The 21,344-nt window shown below is 39.0% G+C and overlaps 1 protein-coding gene across 1 annotated transcript in view; it reads left to right on the forward strand.

Annotated features, from left to right (window-relative positions):
* Window positions 1–1,610: 1,610 nt before the first annotated feature.
* The window catches only part of TMIE (transmembrane inner ear), a 538,092-nt gene continuing 518,358 nt past the window's right edge, over window positions 1,611–21,344 (forward strand). Inside the window, exon 1 of the mRNA XM_050780594.1 lies at window positions 1,611–1,614. The gene's annotated coding sequence lies outside the window, so the exon portion shown is untranslated. The remainder of the gene's footprint in view (window positions 1,615–21,344) is intronic.

Raw genomic sequence — 21,344 nt, forward strand, 5'->3', positions numbered from 1 at the left:
TCTCTGCTCAGCCCCTCTAAACACCACCCAGTGGAAGAATTGGAGCACAGCCTGCTTCTGCCATATGGGGGATGGAAGGTTAGCATCCCGGTGGGCCCTGCTGACACTGGCACCATCGAGCAGAGTAATCAGAGAAGCACTGCTGCCCACTTCCACACATGTGGGCTGGGCAGGATGGAAAGCAGCTTCCTGCTTGGCCGGGTTGAAATTATGTGTGTGTGTGTGTATGCTGCAGAGGAGGGAAGGTTGTGAGATTTTGCTGTTGGTATTTGGCTGGAGTACCACACATAGTGCCACAAAGGTTTTCTCTAGTTTGGCCACCCCTTTCCCAGGCTTTTGGTTAAGGGGAAGAGGCTTTCCTTATAGTTTTTAAAAAATCTGTGCCTATTGGCAGTTTCAGATTGGAGGCTCCTGCAGCTTCCTGTCCAGAATATATGGGAGGAAATAAGGAAACCCAGAGAATTCAGTGCCACATCATTTCTCAAGTCCCAAGGTTCTTTGGAAGTCACCTTTCTCCCCACTGTTCAGTCTTCCTATGCTTTGTAATGTTCAGGGTTTTTTTAAGTTGTAAGAAAAGGGACCTGGGACGAAACAACGCTGCTCCATCTTGGTCACAAGCAGAAGTCATAATTCATAGCGTTTGAATACTTCAAGGAGCACTGGAGATTATCTACAGAATTTATGGAGTTTTATGTCATTCGGTACAACTCTTTAGTCTTAAAAGTAAGAAACATGTAGGTTGGGCACAGTGGCTCACGCCTGTAATCCCAGCACTTTGGGAGGCCAAGGTAGGCGGATTATTTGAAGTCAGGGGTTTGAGACCAGGCTGGCCAACATGATGAAACACCATCTCTACTAAAAATACAAAAATTAACCTAGTGTGGTGGTGGGCACCTGTAATTCCAGCTACTTGGGAGGCTGAGGCAGGAGGATCACTTGAACCTGGGAGGCAGAGGTTGCAGTAAGCTGAGGTTGTGCCACCGCACTCCAGCCTAGGTGACAGAGCATGACTGTGTCAAAAAAAAAAAAAAAAAAGAAAAGAAAAAGAAAGAAACTTATAAATACCCATTTACAGTTATTCTCTGTTCCCAGCTCCAGTCAACTATTGATCTGCTTTCTGCCTCTATAAATGTATTCTTTTTGGACGCTTCATATAAATGGAATCATACAACATGTGGTTTCTTGTGTCTTACTTATTTTGCTCAGCACTTGCTTTGAGGTTCACTCATCACACAGCATGTGTCAGTGATTCACTCCTTTTTATTGCCCAACAGCATTCCATTGCATGGGTATACATTTTGTCTATTTATTTTCCATCTGATAGATATTTATGTTTCTGCTTTTTGGCTTTTATTAACGTGTTAGTTGGTTCTCATGCTGCTATAAAGATACCACCTGAGACTGGGTAATTTATAAACAAAAGACATTTAACTGACTAACAGTACCACATGGCTGGTGAGGCCTCAGGAAACTTGCAATCCTGGTGGAAGAGGGGAACCAAGGCAAGTCTTACATGGTGGCAGGCAAAGAGAGTACAAGGTGGGAACTGCCAAACACTTTTAAACCCATCAGATCTTGTGAGAACTCACTCACTATCATGAGAACTGCAGGGGGAAACCACCCTCATGGTCCAATCACCTCCCACCAGGTCCCTCCCTCCACAAGTGAGGATTACAATTTGCGATGAGATTTGGGTGGGGACACGGAGCCAAACCATGTCAATGAATAATGCTGTTGTAAGCATGTGCAAATTTTTTTATGAACATGTTTTCATTTCTCTTGGATATATCCCTAGAAATGGAATTGATAGGTCAGATGAACACTCTATATTTAACCTTTTGAGGAAATGCTAAATTGTCTTCCAAGCAGCTAACCATTGTTTGTCCCCACCAGCAATGCATGAGGGTTTAGTTTCTCCACACTCTTCCTAACACTTGCTGTTGTGTGTCTTATTTATTACAGCCCTTCTGGTGTGTGTGAAATGACATCTCATTGTGGCTTTAATTTGCAATTGCATTTCCCTAATGACTAATGATGTTGAGCATCTTTTCATACTTTAATAACCTTTCATGTATCTTCTTTGGTGAAATGTCTGTTAATATTTTTTGCTTATTATTTTTATTTTAATTTTGTAATTGTAAATTGACAAACTATTGTACACAAAGTTTTGTTATAACGTATAAATACAATGTGTAATAATCAAATCAAGCTAATTAACATATCCATCACCTCAAGTACTTATATTTTGTGTTAAAAATATTTGAAATTTACTCTCTTAGCAATTTTGAAATGTACAACATATTATTATTTACTATATTCACCAAGCTGTGCAATATACCTCAAAGAAAGAAAAAATTACTCCACCATGTAATTGAGGCTTTGTGGCTATTTTTTTTCTTTTAACTTTTGTTCTAGGTTCTGGAGTTCATGTGCAGGTTTGTTATGTAGGTAAATTTGTGTCACAGGGGTTTGGTGTACAGATTGTTTCCTCACCCAGGTACTAGGCATAGTACCTGATAAGTATTTTTTTCTGAACTTTTCCCTCTTCCCACCCTCCACCTTCAAGTAGGCCCCGGTGTCTGTTGTTCCCCTCTTTGTGTCCATGTGTTTTTATTATTTAGCTTCCACTTATAAGTGAGAGCGTGCGTCCATTTTTGATTGAGTTGTTTGTTTTTTTACAATTGAGTTGCACAAGCACTCTCTAAATTCTGGTACCAGTTTTTTATCATAAATGTGTTTTGCAAATATTTTCTCCCAGTGTTTTTCCTGTCCTTCCATTTTCTTAATAGTATCTTTTGAAGTGCAAAGGTTTTCAATTTTGATGAGGTCTATTTTATTAATTTTTTTCATTTATGAATCACATTTTTAAAAGAAATCTGTCTGGCCCAAAGTCCTAAAGATTTACTTCCATATTTACTTCTAAAAGTTTAATTGTTTCAACTCTTACATTTAAGTCTATGATTTGTTTTGAGTTAATTTTTGTGCACAGTGTGAGGTGAGGGTCCAAGGTCATTTTTTTTGCATACACATAGTTATATTATGAAATGTTTTTCTATAAGTTTATATGATAACAGCTTAATATTTCATTTTATGAACGTACTGTAAGTGGTGGGGTCCTGGTAAATGTTTGACAATCATCTCTTTAAAAAAAGCCCGGATTTGTAGTATTTGCCAATTTCCCTGTGTAAATATTTCAAAAGTGTTCAATTTAAAGCTACTACATGACATAACATATGGAGTTGGGAAGAAGTCATACCATTGGTTCTTATGAATTGCTACAAGCTGGCTCTAGCTTATCACTAAATGAATTTAACCAGTCTCCTGGGTTTTTGTTTTATTTTGTTTGCTTCTTGTTTTTCTCTCTTTTTACCCCCAATAGACACAAAAGATGCAAAAAAGAAACAAAAAGCAGGAAGAAACAGTCTATTTTATTCACTGCTATAAATGAATGCTGTATCTTTAGGGAGTTTCTAGTTCTCCCTCCTTAGGAACACAGCTGTGGGCAACATCCTTGAAGCCTTTCCGTGGTCACATTTAGTAATGTCTATCACATTTACTTTCAGACAACTCCCCCACCAGCCTTGCTTCCTTTTAATGACAAAGAAAATCAAGTTTTGACAAATAGAGTATAAAGCAGCTTGAACTTCTGCAATTTTGCAAAGACACATATACAAAATGTAAATTATAGCGGTGACTTACCCCCTTTTTTTCTCCCTCTCAAGAACCAAGTATAGAATTAAGCAAATGCTGAGGAGCAAAATAGTTGTCTTGACAGGCAATGGAAGTCAAGTGTGAATGGCCACAATGTGTCAGCTTCCTGAAGGTGTCTTGTACATGAGAGTACTGCAAAGAAATCACTAGAGTGTGACACTGTTTCAGATAAATATATCTGATCTTCCTTTCGAGGAAATCTTGTAAGAAGTGCAAATAAAACTGGGGGGCCACTTTGGAGCAGATGCTTTTTTTTTTTTGGAGGCAGGATCTAACTCTGGCACCCACGCTGGAGTGCAGTGGTGTAATCATGGTGCACTGCAGCCTTGACTTCCAGGGCTCAAGCAATCCTCCCATCTCAGCCTCCTGAGTAGCTGGGACTACAGGTGTGCACCACCATGCCTGACTCATTCTTCTATTTTTTGTGGAGACAGGGTTTTGCCATGTTGCCCAAGCTCTTCTCAAACTCTTGGGCTTTCAAAATGCTGGGATTATAGGCATGAGCCACAGTGCCTGGCCAATAGATGTTTTTAATAAGTAGTTATTAGATGCCTGTTTGTAGCTCTGTGGAACCCACATAACTTTATTCACATTGTTACAAATGGGAAGCAGCAGAGGCCTGGGATCTGGGAGAGTGGTGAGCCATGGGGGATTTGGAGGAGAAAGGGCACTGAGTTATATGGGGACAAGAGGGTTTTGAGCAACTGTCACTACTTGGCAAGACCTTTATTCAATATAATTATAATTACCATTATTTAAACTACCCCTTTCTATTACTATGAAAAGTGAGGCTCAGAGAGATGTTAAAGCACTTACACAGGGACTCCCGGCTTACAAATACCTGTTTTTCAAACCCTGTGCTCAGAGTGTGGATTGGGAGTCACCTCATGAAGAGGAGACTCAAGCTCAGTGTCTCATCACGACCTCCCGCTCTGGCCCCATGTCTCAGTCAGCCCACTCACTGCCCCATGCTCCCCTTCTCACCCCTGCTCCCCTGCACATGATGGAAGTCATACTAAACTTTGTGCAGGTCCCAGAGAGAGTCACGCTTCTGGTCTTCATTCACGCCACACCCTCACCCTGGAATGCTCATCCCACTGCGTTCTTCTAAGAAGCACCTGCTCATCTTTTTCTTTTCTCTGTCTCCTTCTCACTCTCTTTCCCCAACTTTCCCCCATTAGACTTCTTCTCTTTCATTCCCTTTCCCCTTCCTTTCTTTCTTTTCACAAAGAATAGTTTTTCTTATGATGTGGTCATTTTAAAAGTTGGATAGGCTGGCCCGGTGGCTCACGCCTGTAATCCCAGCACTTTGGGAGGCCAAGGCAGGAGGATCCCTTGAGACCAGGAGTTCAAGAACAGCCTGGGAAACAAAGCGAGATCCTGTCTCTACAAAGGATAAAAATAAAGTATTAGCTGGGTGTGGTGGCATGGTCCTGTGGTCCCAGCTACTGAGGAGGAACTCTTGGGTCCAGGAGTTCAAGACTGCAGTGAACTGTAGTCACCACTGCACTCCAGCCTGGATAACAGAGTGAGACCACCCTGCTCTAAAAAATATATGTATTTTTTTTCAGTTAGATAGCACTGAAAGCGTACAGAAGAAAATTAACATCACTAATTGCAATGACTTTATACAATGTCAGTCTAAACCGGAACTACATTTCCCAGAATCACTGTCAGTAGGGTTCCAGGTTAGCACAGGCCAGGGGATCTATATACCTAACCTGAGATTCACGAGAGAATGGAGCAACAGCTGTAATGCAACGCTGCAAATGTGCCAGTTGGTTCCGGGGCCCTGTGGTGGCTTGTGCACACTGTAGTCTTATCTACGGGCTCACCTTGGGGTAGGACAGTACCTGGACCCACTGGACTCCAGCTCCCATGCTCCCCTCTGGAAGTACAAGTCCTGGGCCAGGCGCATGTGAACCTCCATGGTGAAAGCAACAGCTTCCTCTGCAGATTCCTAGTGAGGTAATGGCTGGATGCTGCGAGAGACAGAGGAGCCTCCTGTTTGTCCTCAAGGCGGGTAGTTGTCCATGTGGGATCTGGCCTGTCCTTACAGGTGCCATCTGATCCTTGCTCACATCTTCAGCTGGCGTTCCTTCCTGACTGCTGTAGTGGCTGACCTGAAGAGACTTCCCACTCAACACTGCAGGCAGAGGGGACGGCACAGAGGAACTTCCCCGCCAGCTCCCACCCTGCATATAATCTCACTCCTAAATAAATCCCTCAGCTCAGGGGTCCCCAAACTTTCTCAGTGTGTGATGCCCTTAATTTCTCAGTACTCTCTTCTTAGTGCACCTGGGCCAAAAGGAATACCAAAAAGTTCCATTAATTAAGTGGTTAGCTCCAAATGATGTAGGTATGTTTGTAATAGTTGTTTGAAAAGAAAATACAAATACATTGAAAGAAAAAATAATATTTGATTTTCTTCTTAAATAAGCAGTGCCAATGGGATATGTGCCTGTTGGACAAGGCCCAACTTCTCCAACGTTGGAATCGGGTTGGACGCTGTTGCCCTCATTTTCTGTCCCACACCACTTTATCTCAAAGCAATCATTGAAAACCCAGCGTTGGAAAGATATGACAACTGTGAAAGGAATATACTGCAATCTAATGTTCAAACTGTGAACTTCCTCAATCGAATAATTCCCAAGGTGTCCAAGAAGGGTCAGCTATCAATGTATATCCCCTGAAAATTGGAAATATTCCATGGCACCCCTGTGAACTCACTGTGGTCCCTGCAGTTTGAGAACCATGGCCTTGTCTCGTATTGCTTCTGATACACACAGTCCCATGTGGATTTGGATATATTTCTTTCCTGTCTTTGTGCTCTTCACATATATTATAAAATGTGGACCAGAAGAATTCTATATTTCTGTTTTTAAATTTGACAATGTTATGAGTATATTCTCATGTCAATAAAAATTCTTTCAAAAATTATTATATCTGAATCATATCCCAAATTTACCAATATCAAATTTAATCTTCCTCCAGTCATTGAATTTTCCAGCTGTATTCCATTTTGCTATTATTATCTGTCAATATTCCTTAAAATGGATTTCTAGAAGCAGTATTACCAAATGAACTTCTTAAACAATCTTGATAACTATTATCAAATTACTTTTCAGAAATAATGCACTAATTTATATTCCAATCAAAAATACATGGCAGTGACTATTTTGCCACATTCTTAACTGCATTGGGTATTTCCATTAATAAAATAAAATCTCCTATTTTTAACAGGCAAAAGAAATATTGCATTGTAATTGGCATTTTGCTTTATTACTAGTATGATTAGTATTAATGGGTATTGCATTTATTCCATGACTGTTTGTATCTTTGTTTATTTAAATAAATAATTGGCCTGTAATCCCAGCAAGGTGGGAGACAGAAGCGGGTGGATTACCTGAGGTTAGGAGTTCAAGACCAGCCTGGCCAACATGGCGAAACCACATCTCTACTAAAAATACAAAAATTAGCTGGGTGTGGTGGCACGCACCTGTAATCCCAGCTACTCGGGAGGCTGAGACACGAGAATCACGTGAACCCGGGAGGCAGAGGCTACAGAGAGCCAAGATCACGCCACTGCACACCAACTTGGGGCAATGGAGTGAGACTCTGTCTCAAATAAGTAAATAAATAAATAAGCAAATAAATAATTGGAATATTATTAGTTTTCTTATTGATTCTCAAAATTGCCTTATATGTTAGGAGAGTTGATACTTTGGCATCTTTCTCTTTATCTTTAGTTTATTACACTTTAAAATTTTTGGTACAGAATCTTTATAGTTCAGACTGTATCATGTATGTCAGCATACGAGCAAAATTCTCCCCCATTGGCCGGGCGCGGTGGCTCAAGCCTGTAATCCCAGCACTTTGGGAGGCCGAGACGGGCGGATCACTAGGTCAGGAGATAGAGACCATCCTGGCGAACATGGTGAAACCCCGTCTCTACTAAAAAATACAAAAAACTAGCCGGGCGAGGCGGCGGGCGCCTGTAGTCCCAGCTACTCAGGAGGCTGAGGCAGGAGAATGGCGTAAACCCGGGGGGCGGAGCTTGCAGTGAGCTGAGATCCGGCCACTGCACTCCAGCCCGGGCGACAGAGCCAGACTCCGTCTCAAAAAAAAAAAAAAAAAAAAAAAATTCTCCCTCATTACAATACTTTTTTTTTGAAACTTACTTAGACTGTCTCATCTGATTATTCTACAAATGAATTTTATATTTGCTAAATTAAAAGCCAACACATATGTTTTTGTTCAAAACTTTCAAACAAAAGCCATAACCAACCTTTGTTGGTCAAGAGGAGATTCTTGAAAGCTGGGTAAAGTTAGACACAGCAGATATTCTCTACAAGAGAGAGCAGAAGCTCAAACAAATTCACTGGTGTGTGTCCAGGGCCAAACAGCGAGTCCCTGACAGTCTAGGGAATGCCGTGACCTTATTCCAGCAACTCCTCTGGTGGCTCCTGCCCACCATGGCACAGGGAAAGCTTCAGTGCATGGTTCTTCTTCAAGTGGCCTTCATACCGCTGATGTCTGATTCAAGGGGCTTGTACCAAATGAAGGGATGAGTGAAAAAGTGGGTGGATGAGTGACATTTGAATGGATGAATAAACAAATCAATGGATAAGTAAAATTTACAGGAAAATTCTCCTTTTCTCCTTCCAGTGCTTGGCTCCCAGAACTCTGTTTCCTCTTGTTCTCTTGGGGGAACACACTTAGAGGTTTCTATAATTTAGTTGTGTCCAAAAGGTCTGCTGGCAGCTTCAGAACATCACAGTTCCTGGCTTGCAGGTTCCCTGTGCCTTAACTCATCTCCAAGTCTTGGCACAGGGCAAGCAATCCCACTCACTCATGAGAGTGGGACACTGAGATGCTCCAGGTGGGTGGAGCAGGGCTAAAACTGGATGGAAACTCTAGGTAAGGAAGTGCAGATGGGCAAGGCCTCCAGTTATGGAGGCATAGCAGGGGATCAGGAGCATCCTGGATAGCACCCTGCCTGCTTCCAGGAGTTGCAGCACCCAGGAGTGGGGTCAGAACACAAGCCTGAGGCTCTTCTTAGTCACTACCGTTATTCCTTTCATGCCACCCAAGTTTCAGTCTTCTCACTCTTCCTCAGCTCCTACCACAGAAAGTGAGAATGGGAAATGAAAGGATCAGAAATAAATATTGGGTAACTTCAGAAAAGAATAACCCTGTCAAGCCCAGATTCTTACACAGCATTAGGATTTTATTGTACTGAATAGGTCTGCACAGAGCAACAGCTGTGGACTTAAAAATCAATTTTCTTTTTTCAAAAATTTCCCCAAGAATTTCATGGTAAAAGATGTTACTTATCAATGGGGTTAGTGTATCATTTTAAGTAGCTAATTAAGGGCAGAAATGAATGTGAAGAGAAGGAAATGTAAAATCAGCCGACATCAGGATTTCTTATTGAGTTGATGCCGAGTCCTTCCATTCTGGAAAAATCAAAATGTATTTCTTCTGGTTCGTGTTTCTCAAGCTTTAGTTATTAGAATTACTTTTTTGATTTTTGCTATATTTTCACATACTGTTTTGTTACTTAAACATTATACTTAAATATATTTATTTTAATTATAATAGCAATCACTTATATGGCACTATGTGCCAGGCAGTCTTCTAAGCACTTTACATGCATTAAGACATTTCATCCTCATGACAACCCCATTAGGTGAGATGCTACTATTACCTCCAGTCAATGATGGAGACAATGAGTCTCTGAGAAGTGAAGTAACTTGCCATAGTTACACACCAGAATAAAGACCTAAATAAGAAGTGAAATACTATTATGGTAATAGAAGAAAATATAGGACAAAATAGAAAAACAATTGTTCTTAAGGGTGAGAAAGGAGCCTTTAAACTACATTGAGCTAGTATAAGCCAAAAGACAAAATTTAATGAATTTAAATCTAAGTTTTATTACATCAAAATTAACTATTTCTATTTAATGAAGGTTACCATAAACAAAGTAATATACATATAAGACAATGATGGAAGTTATTTGCAATATCTTAAAGCAATAAAAAATTAAAATCCAGAGTATGTAAATAACTCTTGCTAATCAACAAGGAAAAGCAGTAAACCCAATAAAAAATGGTCAAAGACATGAACAGGTAATTTATAGGAGAAACTCAAAAGCTTATAAAAAGATGTTCAAACCCATCAGTAATCAGAGAAAAACAAAATGAAGCAACTATGAGAGTTACGTTACTTGTTCAACTAGCAAAGATTAGAGAGCAGCATAATGCCAAGTGTTGGTAAAGATGTGGGGAGAGGAACCTTTGTGCACAGTTAGTGGCTATGTAGATTGAACTCATTTACAGCTCCCTGTGATCTAGCATTTCCAGTCCAACTCTGTACAAGAATGCTGTAATTTTATTTGCCAGAGTGGAGAGCTGGTGGCAATCTTGGTTCCCATGCCTAGGAGAGTCAGTAAGTAGAACGTGGAAGATATACTCTATCTGTCTTCCACAATGGTTGAACTGTGAAGCAGGTGAAAGAAATGGGTTGAATATTCTAAATAGCAACATAGATGATCTGGCAAGCCAGGTACTATGTAAGAAATGTATATATTTACCTAAATTAAAAATACCACATACAAAACAATACTTATATTTTAAGACACATTAAAAAGAAAATGACACACATTAAAAAATCTTAGAATAGGACTTCTGCTTTTTGTCATGACAGAGTAACTGGTGCCAAATTTGCCTTTCCACTGTAAGCAACTATGAAACTGGACAAAGCATGAGTCAACTATTTTCAAGCATTGGGCAACAGGAAATAGAGGACTCTTATCCTTCAGAAAAGGAACAGTTTCCTGTGATAGTGCAGGGAGATGGAGCCCAGGCAGAGCAGAGGGTTCACTGAGCTGAGGAGGCAGAGATTAGACCTGGGCTGCTGAAGCACCCACAGTTTTCAGGGCAGAGGACTGGAGAGAAGGCAGCTCTATAGAGAAGAGGCTCAGAAGTCTCCACAGGGATTTTCTGTTGGGTCCTTGGCTGAAGGAAGGATTGCACTAGAGGAAAGTGAGACTCCTTGAGGCATAAGAGTGTGGCTGCTGAAGAGCTGAGAGCTGAAAAATGGGATACCAGGATTTGCACAATGCTGAGAGATGATCCCCAGCCAGGGTGGATAGACTACTCTGCCACCTCTTGTGAGCAAAGGCTATGCCCTACAGCAGTGGTTTTCTTTTATTATTATTATTATTATACTTTAAGTTCTAGGATACACGTGCACAACATGCAAGTTTGTTACATATGTCTACCTGTGCATGTTGATGTGCTGCACCCATTAACTCATCATTTACATTAGGTATATCTCCTAATGCTATCCCTTCCCCCTGCCACCACCCCACAACAAGCCCTGGTGTGTGATGTTCCCCTTCCTGTGTCCAAGTGATCTCATTGTTCAATTTCCACTTATAAGTGAGAACATGTGGTGTTTGGCTTTCTGTTCTTGGGATAGTTTGCTGAGAATGATGGTTTCCAGCTGCATCCATGTCCCTACAAAGGACGTGAACTCATCCTTTTTTATGGCTGCATAGTATTTCATGGTGTATATGTGCCACGTTTTCTTAATCCAGTCCATCATTGATGGACATTTGGGTTGGTTCCAAGTCTTTGCTATTGTGAATAGTGCTGCAATAAACATACGTGTGCATGTGTCTTTATAGCAGCATGATTTATAATCCTTTGGGTATATACTCAGTAATGGAATGGCTAGGTCAAATGGTATTTCTAGTTCTAGATCCTCGAGGAATCACCACACTGTCTTCCATAATGGTTGAACTAGTTTACAGTCCCACCAACAGTGTAAAAGTGTTCCTATTTCTCCACATCCTCTCCAGCACCTGTTGTTTCCTGACTTTTTAATGATCACCATTCTAACTGGTATGAGATGGCATCTCATTGTGGTTTTGATTTGCATTTCTCTGATGGCAAGTGATGATGAGCATTTTTTCATGTGTCTGTTGGCTGCATAAATGTCTTCTTTTGAGAAATGTCTGTTCATATCCTTTGCCCACTTTTTGATGGAGTTGTTTGTTTTTTTCTTGTAAATTTGTTTGAGTTCTTTGTAGGTTCTGGGTATTAGCCCTTTGTTAGATGAGTAGATTGCAAAAATTTTCTCCCATTCTGTAGGTTGCCTGTTCACTCTGATGGTAGTTTGTTTTGCTGTGCAGAAGCTCTTTAGTTTAATTAGATCCCATTTGTCAATTTTGGCTTTTGTTGCCATTGCTTTTGGTGTTTTAGACATGAAGTCCCTGCCCATGCCTATGTCCTTGATGGTATTACCCAGGTTTTCTTCTAGGATTTTTATGGTTTTAGGTCTAACGTTTAAGTTTCTAATCCATCTTGAATTAATTTTTGTATAAGGTGTAAGGAAGGGATCCAGTGTCAACTTTCTACATATGGCTAGCCAGTTTCCCCAGAACCATTTATTAAATAGGGAATCCTTTCCCCATTTCTTGTTTTTGTCAGGTTTGTCAAAGATCAAATGGCTGTAGATGTGTGGTATTATTTCTGAGGCCTCTGTTCTGTTCCATTGGTCTATATCTCTGTTTTGGTACCACTACCATGCTGTTTTGCTTACTGTGGCCTTGTAGTATAGTTTGAAGTCAGGTAGCATGATACCTCCAGCTTTGTTCTTTTGGCTTAGGATTGTCTTAGCAATGCGGGCTCTTTTTTGGTTCCATATGAATTTTAAAGCAGTTTTTTCCAATTCTGTGAAGAAAGTCATTGGTAGCTTAATGGGGATGGCATTGAATCTATAAATTACCTTGAGCAGTATGGCTATTTTCACAATATTGATTCTTCCTATCCATGAGCATGGAATGTTCTTCCATTTGTTTGTGTCCTCTTTTATTTCACTGAGCAGTGGTTTGTAGTTCTTCTTGAAGAGGTCCTTCACATCCCTTGTAAGTTGGATTCCTAGGTATTTTATTCTCTTTGAAGCAATTGTGAATGGGAGTTCACTCATGATTTGGCTCTTTGTTTGTTTGTTATTGGTGTATAAGAATGCTTGTGATTTTTGCACATTGATTTTGTATCCTGAGACTTTGCTGAAGTTGCTTATCAGCTTAAGGAGATTTTGGACTGACACAATGGGGTTTTCTAAATATACAATCATATCATCTGCAAACAAGGGCAATTTGACTTCCTCTTTTCCTGATTGAATACCCTTTATTTCTTTCTCCTGCCTGATTGCCCTGGCCGGAACTTCCAACACTATGTTGAATAGGAGTGGTGAGAGAGGGCAACCCTGTCTTGTGCCAGTTTTCAAGGGGAATGCTTCCAGTGTTTGCCCATTCAGTATGATATTGGCTGTGGGTCTGTCATAACTAGCTCTTATTATTTTGAGATACGTTCCATCAATACCGAATTTATTGAGAGATTTTAGCATGAAGGACTGTTGAATTTTGTCAAAGGTCTTTTCTGCATCTATTGAGATAATCATGTGGCTTTTGTCTTTGGTTATGTTTATATGATGGATTATGTTTATTGATTTGCATATGTTGAACCAGCCTTGCATCATGGGGATGAAGCCCACTTGATCATGGTGGATAAGCTTTTTGATGTGCTGCTGGATCCGGTTTGCCAGTATGTTATTGAGGATTTTTGCATCAATGTTCATCAGGGATATTGGCCTAAAATTCTCTTTTTTTGTTGTGTCTCTGCCAGGCTTTGGTATCACGATGATGTTGGCCTCATAAAATGAGTCAGGGAGGATTCCCTCTTTTTCTATTTTTTGGAGTAGTTTCAGAAGGAATGGTACCAGCTCCTCCTTGTACCTCTGGTAGAATTCAGCTGTGAATCCATCTGGTCGTGGACTTTTTTTGGTTGGTAGGCTATTAATTAGTGCCTCAATTTCAGAGTCTGTTATTGGTCTATTCAGGGATTCAACTTCTTCTTGGTTTAGTCTTGGGAGAGTGTATGTGTCCAGGAATTTATCCATTTCTTCTAGGTTTTCTAGTTTATTTGCATAGAGGTGTTTATAGTATTCTCTGTTGGTAGTTTGTATTTCTGTGTGATTGGTGGTGATATCCCCTTTATCATTTTTTATTGTATCTATTTGATTCTTCTCTCTTTTCTTCTTTATTAATCTTGCTAGTGGTCTATCAGTTTTATTGATCTTTTCAAAAAACCAGGATTCATTGATTTTTTGAAGAGTTTTTTTGTGTCTCTATCTCCTTCAGTTCTGCTCTGATCTTAGTTATTTCTTGCCTTCTGCTAGCTTTTGAATGTGTTTGCTCTTGCTTCTCTAGTTCTTTTAATTGTGATGTTAGGGTGTCAGTTTTAGACCTTTCCTGCTTTCTCTTGTGGGCATTTAGTGCTATAAATTTCTCTCTGCACACTGCTTTAAATGTGTCCCAGAGATTCTGGTATGTTGTATCTTTGTTCTCGTTGGTTTCAAAGAACATCTTTCTTTCTGCCTTCATTTCGTTATGTACCCAGCAGTCATTCAGGAGCAGGTTGTTCAGTTTCCATGTAGTTGAGTGGTCTTGAGTGATTTTCTTAATCCTGAGTTCTAGTTTGATTGCACTGTGGTCTGAGAGACAGTTTGTTATAATTTCTGTTCTTTTACACTTGCTGAGGAGTGTTTTACTTCCAACTATGTGGTCAATTTTGGAATAAGTGCGATGTGGTGCTGAGAAGAATGTATATTCTGTTGATTTGGGGTGGAGAGTTCTGTAGATGTCTATTAGGTCCACTTGGTGCAGAGCTGAGTTCAATTCCTGGATATCATTGTAAACTTTCTGTCTCATTGATCTGTCTAATGTTGACAGTGGAGTGTTAAAGTCTCCTATTATTATTGTGTGGAGTCTAAGTCTCTTTCTAAGTGTCTAAGGACTTGCTTTATGAATCTGGGTGCTCCTGTATTGGGTGCATATATATTTAGGATAGTTAGCTCTTCTTGTTGAATTGATCCTTTTACCATTATGTAATGACCTTCTTTGTCTCTTTTGATCTTTGTTGGTTTAAAGTCTGTTTTATCAGAGACTAGGATTGCAAACCCTGCCTTTTTTTGTTTTCCATTTGCTTGGTAGATCTTCTTCCATCCCTTTATTTTGAGCTTATGTGTGTCTCTGCATGTGAGATGGGTCTCCTGAACACAGCACACTGATGGATCTTGACTCTTTATCCAATTTGCCAGTCTGTGTCTTTTAATTGGAGCATTTAGCCCCTTTACATTTAAGGTTAATATTGTTATGTGTGAACTTGATCCTGTCATTATGATGTTAGCTGTTTATTTTGTTTGTTAGTTGATGCAGTTTCTTCCTAGCATCAATGGTCTTTACATTTTGGCATATTTTTGCAGTGAATTGTACTGGTTGTTTATTTCCATGTTTAGTGCTTCCTTCAGGCACTCTTGTAGGGCAGACCTGGTGGTGACAAAATCTCTTAGCATTTGCTTGTCTGTAAAGGATTTTATTTCTCTTCACTTATGAAACTTAGTTTGGCTGGATTTGAAATTCTGGGTTGAAAATTATTTTCTTTAAGAATGTTGAATGTTGGCCCCCTTAAAGAATATTCTTTAAGAATGTTGGATATTGACTCTCTTCTGGCTTATAGAGTTTCTGCTGAGAGATCTGCTGTTAGTCTGATGGTTTTCCTTTTGTGGGTAACCCTACCTTTCTCTCTGGCTGCCCTTAACATCTTTTCCTTCATTTCAACTTTGGTGAATCTGACAATTATATGTCTTGGAGTTGCTCTTCTTGAGGAGTATCTTTGTGGTGTTCTCTGTATTTCCTGAATTTGAATGTTGGCCTGCCTTGCTAGGTTGGGGAAGTTCTCCTGGATGATAACCTGCAGAGTGTTTTCCAACTTGTTTCCATTCTCCCCGTTACTTACAGGTGCACCAATCAGACATAGATTTGGTCTTTTCACAGAGTCCCATATTTCTTGGAGGCTTTGTTCATTTCATTTTACTCTTTTTTCTCTAAACTTCTCTTCTCATTTCATTTCATTCATTTGATCTTCAATTACTGATACCCTTTCTTCCAGTTGATTGAATTGGTTACTGAAGCTTGTGCATTTTTCACACTGTTCTTGTGCCATGTTTTTCAACTTTATCAGGTCATTTAAGGACTTCTCTACATTGGTTATTCTAGTTAGCCATTCATCTAATCTTTTTTCAAGATGTATAGCTTCTTTGCAATGGGTTCTAACTTCTTCCTTTAGCTCGGAGAAATTTGATCTTCTGACGCCTTCTTCTCTCAACCCATCAAAGTCATTGTCCTTCCAGCTTTGTTCCGTTGCTGGCGAGGAGCTGCGTTCCTTTGGAGGGAGACAGGCACTCTGATTTTTAGAATTTTCAGCTTTTCTGTTCTGTTTTTTCCCCATCTTTGTGGTTTTATCTACCTTTGGTCTTTGATGATGGTGATGTACAGATGGGGTTTTGGTGTGGATGTCCTTTCTGTTTGTTAGTTTTCCTTCTAATAGTCAGGACCCTCAGCTGCACATCTGTTGGAGTCTGCTGGAGGTTCACTCCAGACCCTGTTTGCCTGGGTATCAGCAGCGGAGGCTGCAGAAGAGTGAATATTGCTGAACAGCAAATGTTGCTGCCTGATTGTTCCTCTGGAAGCCTCGTCTCAGAGGGGTACCTGGCCATGTGAGGTGTCAGTCTGCTCCTAGTGGGGGTGCCTCCCAGTTAGGCTACTCAGGGGTCAGGGACCCACTTGAGGCAGTCTGTCCATTCTCAGATCTCAAACTCCATGCTGAGAGAACCACTACCTCTCTTCAAAGCTGTCAGACAGGGACATTTAAATCTGCAGAGGTTTCCGCTACTTTTTGTTTGGCTATGCCCTGTCCCCAGAGGTGGAGTCTACAGGGGCAGGCAGGCCTCCTTGGGCTGTGGTGGGCTCCACCCAGTTCAAGCTTCCTGGCCTCTTTGTTTACCTCCTCAAGCCTCAGTAATGGTGGGTGCCCCTCCCCCAGACTTGCTGTCATCTTGCAGTTAGATCTCAGACTGCTGTGCTTGCAATGAGGTAGGCCTCATGAATGTGGGACCCTCTGAGCCAGATGCGGGATAAAATCTGGTGTGCTGTTTGCTAAGACCCTTGGAAAAGTGCAGTATTATGGTGGGAGTGACTCAATTTTCCAGGTGCTGTGTGTCATGGTTTCCCTTGGCTAGGAAAGGGAATTCCCTTATTCCTTGTACTTCCTGGGTGAGGCGATGCCTCGCCCTGCTTCAGCTCTCGCTCGTTGGGCTGCATCCACTGTCCTGCACCCACTGTCTGACATGCCCCAGTGAGATGAACCCAGTACCTCAATTGGAAATGCAGAAATCACCCATCTTCTGTGTTGCTCACACTGGGAGCTGTAGCCTGGAGCTGTTCCTATTCAGCTATCTTGGAACCCAAGAATCTACAGCAGTGGTTTTCTAACATTAGCATGTACCAGGGTTGCCTGAAACCCTTGTTAAAATACGGATTTCTGTGTCTCATCCCTGGAATTTCTGATTCAGTAACTCTGAAGTAGGGCCTGAAAATTTGTATTTTTAGTAAGTTCCCAGGTGATGTAGTAGTCGTTGAAGATCACAGCCCTAGAGTAAAGGCAAGCAAAGGCAAGCCCTAAAACTAAAGCCAAACCTGAAATAGACACATCCTAACAAAACACAAAACTAAGTCTGATGGGACCAAAAGGAAGTACCAATGATTTTACAAGCTTGACAAAATGACACTCAGCACTTTTTAAAGGAAGATAATAGTCCAGACTCCACACAACATATCACCTGTAATGCTTGACATGCAATAAAAAGTAATTGATATAAAAACAATTATAGCCATAATTCTAAAAAAAAGTCCAAGGTAACAGACTCCAAGATGACTGGGAAGTTGTAATTAGCAATTAGGGACTTTAAATCAACTATTATAATCAAGGACTTAAAGAATTAAATGGTAATAATGAATGAACAGATGTGGAATTTCAGTAGAGAAATGGAAACTATATAAAATAACCAAATGGAAATTCTAGAACTGTTAATTACAGTATCTGAAATAAATTGGAGGGTCTTGGGTCTTAACAACATAGTAGAGACAATAGAAGAAAGGTCAAGAAATGAATATAAATTGCTGTAAAAAATGAGTTTTAAAAGGAGTTTTGAAACAAAATTAAGCAGTCTAATAAAGGTAAAGTACCCTTATCCATGGGTGATAAGCTCTGAAATTCTCAGTGGATGCTTGAAACTGCTAATAGTGCCGAATACCAGTCAAGGAACACCAAGGTCACTTTTTCATTTAAGGAAGCACTTTCAAGTTCCTCTTTGACATATCCAGATTGCCAGCATTACTACTCTTAGGGCCATTACTAAGTTAAAAAAGGGTCCTTTGAACACATGTACTGCAATACCACAAGCATCAACCTGATAACTGAGACAGCTAAATGACTAAGGGGCAGGTAACAAATAAAGTGTAGGTATGTGGGGAAAAGGGGTGATTCATGTGCAGACAGGATGAAGCAATACAGTGTAAGATTTCATCATACTACTCAGAATGGTGCATAATTTAAAATGTATGAATTCCTTATTTCTGGAATTTTCAATTTAATATTCTTAGACCGTGGTTGACCAGGGATAACTGAAACTGCAGAAAGCAAAACGGCAGTTAAGGGGGGCCCACTGTAAAAATGGTATATATGAAGGTGAAGAGAAAGAGAGAATTGAGCAGGGAAAAAACGTATTTGAAGAAATCATGACCCCAAATTTCTCAAATTGGGGGAAAATCAACCTAAAATTCAATGTTTCATAAACACCAAGCATAATAGACACAAATAAAGCAAAAAATGCTAAAAAAAAAAAAAAAAAGGGGGGGGGGATAGGGACAATATTAAAGGCAGCCAGAGGAAAAAATAACATGTTTCACAGGAGGTAACAATGATACAAGTAATTTCTAACTTTTTATCAGAGATAATGATGTACAGATAACAGTAGAATGATTTATTTAAAGGACTGAGAAAAAATATTGCCAATTCAGAATGCTCTTTCTGGAAAAATACATTTCAAAAATGAGGGTAAAATAAAGACATTTTCAAATAAGTGAAAACTACCAGATCCTTTGCCAACAGACCCATGCTCAAGATATAGTAAAAGAAGTTATTCAGGCTAAGGCAAATTGACACCAGATAGAAACTTGGATAAATATAAAAGATTATATTTTTTGTCTTGATATTTTTAAAAAATGAATTTGTTTAAAATAAAAATAATATCATTGTATTATGAGGTTTTCTATACATGTAAATGTAAAATATATGATAACAATAGAGAGAATGAGAGGAGTTTCTTACATTTTATATGAAGTGGCACAATTTTAATCCTAAATAGTCTGTGATATATGAAGGATGCATACTGAAATCCCTACAGAAAATCACTAAAACAATAATATAAAGAGGTATAGCTTAAAAAGTCAATAGAGGGACTGAAATAGAGTATTAAACATTTTTCAAATAATCAAAAAATAAAAAAAAGAGATAGAGAAAACAAAATACAAATAGGACAAATAGGAAACAAAGTGTACCATAGTAGACTTAAACTCAATAATATCAATCATTATATAAAATGTTAATAGACTAAATAATTCAAGTGAAACGGGTTGTCAGACTGGATAAGAAAGAAGGTTAAGCCCCATGCTTTCTATGAGAGATTCCCTTTAAATTAAAAAACAAAAACAACGTATATTTAAAAATAAAAGTGCTGAAAAAGATATACAGTCATGTTCTGCATGACGACCTTTCAGTCAATGATGGATTGATTATCCCAAGGTTGTCCCAGGAGATTATAATGGAATTGAAAAATCCCTATTGCCTGGTGACATCAGAGCTGTTGTAACATCATAGCGCAGCTCATTACTCCCGTGTTTGTGGTGATGCTGGTGTAAACAGACTTACTGCACTTCAGCCATATAAAAATAGAGCACATACAATTATATACAATACATAATACTTGATCATAATAAATGACTATGTTATTAGCTTATGTATTCAGTATACTGAACTTTTTATTGTTATTTTAAGATGCACTTCTTCTACTTATAAAAAGAAAGTTAACTGTAAAACAGCCTCAGGCAGGTCCTTCAGGAGGAAGTCCAGATGAAGGTATTGTTATCCTAGGCGATTCCAGCTCCATGCCTGTGATTGCCCCTGAAGGCCTTCCGGTGGGAAAAGATGTGGAGATGGAAGACAGTGATAATGCTGATCCTGATCCTGTGTAGGTCTAGACTAAAGTATGTGTTTTTGTCTTGGTTTTTGACAAAAAAGTTTAAAAAATAAAAATGTTAAATTTTTTTTAAATAGAAAAAATCTTATAGAATAAGAATATAAAGAAAAAACATTTTCGTATAACTGTACAATGCATGTTTTAAGCTAAGTGTTATTACAAAAGAGTCAAAAAGTTTAAAATTAAAAAGTTTATAAGTAAAGATGTGGTAAGCTAAGGTTAATTTACCACTGGAGAAATTGTTTTTTATAAATTTAGTGTAGCCTAAGTGTACAGTTTATAAAGTCTACAGTGATGTACAATAATGTCCTAGGCCTTCACATTCACTCACCACTCACTCAGTAACTCACCTAGAGCAGCTTCTGTCCTGCAACCTCCATTCATGGTAAGTATCCTATGCAGGTGTACCTTTTTAAAATCTTTTATACTGTATTTTAGATGTACCTTTTCTATGTTTAGATACACAGATACTTACCATGGTCTTACAATTGGCTACAGTATTCAGCACAGTAACATGCTATACAAGGTTGTAGTCTGGGAGCAATAGGCTATGCCATGTAGCATAAGTGTGTAATAGGGTATACCATCTAGGTTTGTGTAAGTATACTCTATAATGTTCACACAATGACAAAATCATCTAAGAGTGCATTTCTCAGAATATATTCCCATCATTAAAGGATGAACAACTGTACCATGCTAAGAATAAGCATTAAAAAGTTAGAATGGTAGTAATATCAGAAAAAGTAAACTTCTAGACAAGAACTATTACCAGGGATAAAGGGATATATTTCTTAATGACAAAGGAATCAATGAGAAGACAGAACAGTCTTATATGTCTTTCATATAATAGAGTTAGGACAAATATGAAGAAAAAACTGACAGAAATAAAGGAAGATGCAAACAAATCCATAATCATAATTAAATATTTTAACAAGGTAGCTTATTGTTCTATTGAGCTAGCTGATATAACAATGAGGCAAAAAATTAGTATTGAATAGAAGATATGAGCAACACTATTGGCCAACTTGACCCAATTGACATTTATTAAACATTATAATGCAAGACACATAGTCTTTTCAAGTGCTCATGGAACATTAACCAATCTAGACTACATACACACAGAGCATTTACTAATATAGCTCATTCTCTGAGCCATAAAAGGAACCTCAGTACATTTAGAATTATTCAAATCATGTAAGTCACAGCAGAATTACATTAGAAATTAATAACAAATATATCTGAAAAATCCACAAATCTTCAGAAGCAGATAAACTTTTAAATAACTTATAGGCAAATAAATACAAAAGGATATTAAAAATTATTTTGAACTGAATGAGATAAAAAGATAATATATGAAAATTTGTTGAATGGAGCAAAAGCCGTCCTTAGAGGAACATTTA

This window comes from Macaca thibetana, chromosome 2 (genome assembly GCF_024542745.1).
Source record: "Macaca thibetana thibetana isolate TM-01 chromosome 2, ASM2454274v1, whole genome shotgun sequence".
In the NCBI taxonomy this organism is placed as follows: domain Eukaryota; kingdom Metazoa; phylum Chordata; class Mammalia; order Primates; family Cercopithecidae; genus Macaca; species Macaca thibetana.